This window comes from Dendropsophus ebraccatus, chromosome 8 (assembly GCF_027789765.1).
Source record: "Dendropsophus ebraccatus isolate aDenEbr1 chromosome 8, aDenEbr1.pat, whole genome shotgun sequence".
NCBI classification, from domain to species: domain Eukaryota; kingdom Metazoa; phylum Chordata; class Amphibia; order Anura; family Hylidae; genus Dendropsophus; species Dendropsophus ebraccatus.
Window position 1 is genome coordinate 25299076 of NC_091461.1, and position 5827 is coordinate 25304902.

Here is a 5827-nt window from a genome sequence, read left to right on the forward strand (position 1 = left end):
ACAAACAACAATAGGTCGATCCACTTTATAGAACATTCTCAATTACTGACAGGTATTAAAAATTAGAAAGGGCTCTAACCAATATAACGGTTCCCGTAGTCTGACATCTGAGTAATGTCAATGTACAGCATTCTGTCTTGGTCTGTGCGGTCTCTTAAATTCATACTGGCTTTATAAAATGGAACTTCTGAAGAAGGGCACCTTCATGAGAACACTAGCTCCTTATCCAGAGCAGGTACCCCTTGAAAGATTTTCAGATTTATTAGTACTTAAAGGGAATCTGTCACCCCGGTTCCCGGGGCAGAGCCTGTCTGACCCCTGGTGGAGCCCCATATGCTTACCCATTCTCTATGGACGTCGGAGTTTATGCTAATTAGCATAAAGCGCACACACAGCTTCCAACGGCGGGACCGGGTCCAGGAGTGGGACTACGTGGAAGGGGTAAGTTTATGTAGCTCCACCGAGGGGGTTGGGCAGGCTCTGGCCCGGCAGCCGGGGTGACAGGTCCTCTTTAAATTCTGGATTGCTCATTACTCGAGTTGAGCATTTTTCAATGCTTCAGTGCTCGACTTGGGTATGGAACCCGATCGAATTTAATGGGAGACTTAAGCATTTACCCAGGTTCACTCTGCTCAGCAGAGTGGAGAGTGCTAAGCAGACCTATAACATTTTTTCATTGCAATTTTTGTATATATAAGGAATGTGTAAAGGAGAAGTAGGAACTTAACTCTCACGTGCCCGTGGTGTATAGCCTCGGGACCCCGGGCTCGGCCTCTGGGCCCTCTGGGACCCCGGATAATGGACTGGCCAATCAGCCCGTCAGTGACTGGGGCGGGATGCCACTCCAGTCACTGATTGGATGAGCGGCCAGTCCATCAGCCGGGACAGGCATTTTCCCCCAAGTCATGACATCATCACAACTAAGGGGAAAATTACTTCCACACCCCAGGCACCGGAAAAGGTAAGTTCCTACTCTTGATCAAATTCCCCCCCCCCCCCCCGCACCCTGGCAGCTGCCAGAAAATGGACGGACTTCTCCTTTAAACAAATATATAAAAAAATTAGAATGAAAAAATGTAGTAGTTTTTTACAAGACACATTAGTATTTCAGCAGTATGGCTGCAATTGCCAGCATTCTGCCAGAGTTCTAATGTGTCTTAGAGAAACACAATTATGGCCATCAATTATTAAAGGTGTATGGCCACCTTTACCCAAGCACCAAGAGGTGCTCAGTCTAGCACCCCGATGCTCGACCAAACATGATCATTCAACTCTAAGATTTATCATATGCTATGCATTCTGGCAGGGCTGGCTCCAGGTTCTTGCGGGCCCTTGTGCGACATAGCCTCAGCCAGCCTCTCATCCATCCACTATGCATCCATCAACCACACACTATGCACAATCACTTGGGACACCACTAACATACACAAACACACTTTACTGAAACAGAAACTGACTGACAGACTGACTCTGACTGACACAGACATTGACTAACTGACTGACACACGCAGCACTTAAAGCTCAGTCTTCTCCCTCTTCCTCTCTGTCGGGCTGCTCTCCACGATATTAGGTTGAGGACCTTCAGGTCATGTGATCAGGTCCTTCACCCCTTTCTCTCTCTGCAGGTCCTGCTCCTTCTCCTGTGTCTTCTGATGTTCATCTCCTCCCCCTGCACTACAGTGAGCAGGAACATAAGAACACTGGGGCCCTCTCCCTCTCTGGGCCCCTAGAAGCTATCTGGGCTCCAGCACTTGCCCAGGTAAGCCCTGTGCTGACGTCAGCCCTGGGTATACTATAGAGCCTAGTACTACTAGGAGCGGTGTTGCTATGCTGATCCAGATAAAGTCCAAGAAGCTCAAACTCTGCTGTAGAGGTTTTCCACAAATTGTGCAGTATACTTGCTGAAGAAGACTTTACTCTCGGTTAAGGTGGATGCACAATTCCACCTGAAGGGCATATGTAGAAGAGACGGGTCGCCCTAAGCCAACAAAGTGTTAAGTTGTCAAAGATGGTCCTCAATAGAGATGAGCGAACCGGGTTCGGGTTTGAGTTGATCCGAACCCGAATGTTCGGTATTTGATTAGCTAGGGCTGCTGAACTTGGATAAAGCTCTAAGGTTGTCTGGAAAACATGGATACAGCCAATGACTATATCCATGTTTTCCACATAGCCTTAGGGCTTTATCTAACTTCAGCAGCCACCGCTAATCAAATGCCGAAAGTTCGGGTTCGGATCGACTTGAGCATGCTCTAGTCCTCAATGAACTGTTACCTCTCTTAATTTTGTCATTATTTCATGTGTTGACCATAAACAAGTGCTTAAGCAGAACTTTCCTTTTTCTCACAGTGTGGACTGTAGGTAGTCCTAGATAAATCCACCTAACCATGATTTCACAGTGTACCTGGCCCTGATCTATCTATCTATCTTTTTTTTTTTTTTTTTCCCTTTTTGGTGCACTGAACCTGGAAGCACTGCAATACCAGGTCAATGCCTGGAGAGGACAGAGCAAGCTCTTTTTACATTTCCCTGTTCTTAAAATCCATGTAATATATGGTCCCTAGATAGGAAACGTATCAGATACTAAACTGATGAGAACAGATACTACACTTGTTTTTAGCCAAAAGGCTAAGAAGCGATCCAGATCTATCATTTAACCTATTAAATGCTGCATCTAGTTCAGGGGTTTTAAACTCCTGGCCCTCCAGTTGTTGCAAAACCACAATTCCCATCTTACCTGGACAGCCAAAGCTTTAGATGTCCTGTCATGATGAAAGTTTAAAATAAGTGTGCCATTTTACTTATTTAGTTTCACCACATAAATCTATCTATCTATCTATCTATCTATCTATCTATCTATCTATCTATCTATCTATCTCATCTTAGATTATGTAGAGACATAGTAACATAGAAGATTGTTGGCAGAAAAAGACCACCTTGTCCCTCTAGTCTGTCCAGATATTATTTCCTTTATTATTATCTTAGGATAGATATATGTTTAACCTAGGCAGGTTTACATTCAGTTACTGTAGATTTACCAACTACTGTACATCTGCTGGAAGTTTGAACCAAGCATCTACTACTCTTTTAGGAATATAATTTTTTATTCTGTTGTTTCTGATCTTTCCCCCCAACTAACCTCTCACTGTGTCCTCTTGTTCACTTCCCTCTTGAAGCTTATTTAATCCTGTTACATGCTTAAAGTGTCGCTGCCGTTATAACTTTCAAAATCTAAATCAACAGTAGATGTGATATAAAGTAAGTTTTCAATATACATTCATTATTCATTTTTTTTAGCATTCTGTAAAACAAAGCTGATCTTACCAGAAATCCAGGTCCAGTCTCCTGAAGGCAGCTATATAACAGCTATACTTACTGTATCCAGGTCCAGTCTCCTAAAGCAGCTAAATAACAGCTATACTTACTGTATCCAGGTCCAGTCTCCTGAAGGCAGTTATATAACAGCTATACTTACTGTATCCAGGTCCAGTCTCCTGAAGGCAGCTATATAACAGCTATACTCACTGTATCCAGTTTCCTAAAGGCATCTATATAACAGCTATACTTACTGTATCCAGGTCCAGTCTCCTGAAGGCAGTTATATAACAGCTATACTCACTGTATCCAGGTCCAGTCTCCTGAAGGCAGCTATATAACAGCTATACTCACTGTATCCAGGTCCAGTCTCCTGAAGGCAGCTATATAACAGCTATACTCACTGTATCCAGGTCCAGTCTCCTGAAGGCAGCTATATAACAGCTATACTTACTGTATCCAGGTCCAGTCTCCTGAAGGCAGCTATATAACAGCTATACTTACTGTATCCAGGTCCAGTCTCCTAAAGGCAGATTTTCTGACTTGTGCTGGTGGAAAAAAAACAGTTTAAATACAGGAATTCATATGACTGCCTTTTCTCTGTGAGCGCTCAAATGGCCACATAAGAAAAAAAAAGAGTCAGAAAACAGGAAGTGCCGTGTTCTCCATGAGAAATATATTTATAAAAAAAATGAATGTAAATTGTAAACTTGCTTTATATCACATCTACTGTTGAAAGTTTCTGAAAGTTATAACGACAGTGACACTTTAAAGGTTTTTAATCATGTCCCCCAATTGCCTTTTTCCTCCAGACTATACAGATTTAGATCCTTGAGTCTTTCCTGATATATTTTATTCCTCACACCCTCCATCATTTTTGTAGCCGTCTTTGGACCCGTTCTTTTTTATGTCAATATCCTATTTTAGGTGAGGCTTCCAGAACTGGACACAGTATTCCAGATGTGGTCTCACTAGAGCTCTATACAGCGGGATCACAATCTCCCTCTTCCTACTGGTTATACCTCTAGCTATACAGCCATACCATTATATATACAGCCCAGCATACCATTATATATACAGCCCAGCATACATTATATATACAGCCCAGCATACCATTATAAATATATACAGCCCAGCAAATGATTTGTTTTCCCCACCACCTGGCTACATTTGTGGCTCATTTTAAGGCTGTCAGAAATCTCTACCCCTAAATCCTTCTCTTCTGAAGTCTTTGCCAACACAGAACTGCCGATATGATACTCGGATAGAAGATTCCTCCTCCCTAAATACATTATTTTGCATTTAGAAACATCGATCTGCAGTTTCCATTGTTTGGGCCACATATCTAATAAACCTAAATCATTTTCCATGTTACTGACACCTCCAGGAATAGCCAGCCTATTGCACACTTATATGGAGTAAAATAAAGTGAGCCAATAAAAAGTCAAATTTGCAAGAAATAAAAACATTATGAACCTTAGAAGGTGAGGAGGAAAAAAAAGCGTGCGAGTGTAAGTGAAAAGGTCATGAAGGGGTTAACATTTTGTTATATAACATACTCAAAAAAGTTGTTTTTTTTAAGCAGGTTTGTATTCCACCTGTTACTATATTCCAATTCTTTATGTTTTGTGAACACCTGAAGACACCTGAGATAGGGTGAAGCCTTTCTGCGTAACCTCTAAATATCAGCCAGGTGTACTCTGAGAACAAATTGCTTACAGTCCTTAGTTGAGGCAGGAAAACATTTTATGAATTCTGCCCACTTCTTTCAATTATGGTAATGACAGGGAGACTGCATTGTGGTTACACATTCACAAGTTCCTAACGCAACCATCTCTATAATTGGTTCTTTTCAAATTTCTAATCATTTTTTGTATCTTCAAGTGAAAGTGACAAGCATGACTTCTGGAACACTGACTCTAAACAATGATGGCACATGGGACCCCAACCGGTTTATGTAGTCCTTGTTAATTGTTGGATGGATGTCTTAAATAATAACAATACAAAAAAAGGGGGGAAAAAAAGACTTTTAAAAGTAAATACGGCCATTTTGCTTTTCATGCAAATGATCAGAAAATCGACCAACTTGGTTTCTAATGTACTTTTTTTTATACAAAAAATGCTAATGTATTTTTGCATGTCATGACTATTTGACAGCTCCGCCATACTAGGTAGTCAGCCACGAGGGAAATTTGCATGCATTTGAATTCACCCTGCCAAGAAGAGACGGACTAAACTGACAGTCTATTTAACTAGGTGATAAGTTAATCTGTTCAACATTTGATTGATTTCTGCCCTTTATCCAAGGTATAGTCAATAGAGATGAGTCTGGTATATCGTTTAGTATTCTTACTTTTGGCTTTTGTTTATGTCTGTCTAGAAAAAAAATGGCACTTGAAACATTCCGGGGTAGATTAAAGCAATAAAACTATTTAAGTAAGTAAAAAAAAAGGAACATATTATTTTAAAAATTGTAATTGATGTAATAGATCATTAGCTTCTGCTTTGTACACCA

At 41.1% G+C, this 5827-nt stretch overlaps 1 non-coding gene across 1 annotated transcript; it reads right to left on the reverse strand.

The window, feature by feature from the left end:
* Positions 1 to 2446: 2446 nt before the first annotated feature.
* LOC138800223 (U2 spliceosomal RNA) lies at positions 2447 to 2637 on the reverse strand. The gene has a single exon (XR_011364423.1). It is a non-coding gene; the product is annotated as a U2 spliceosomal RNA (small nuclear RNA).
* Between the last annotated feature and the right edge of the window lie 3190 nt (positions 2638 to 5827).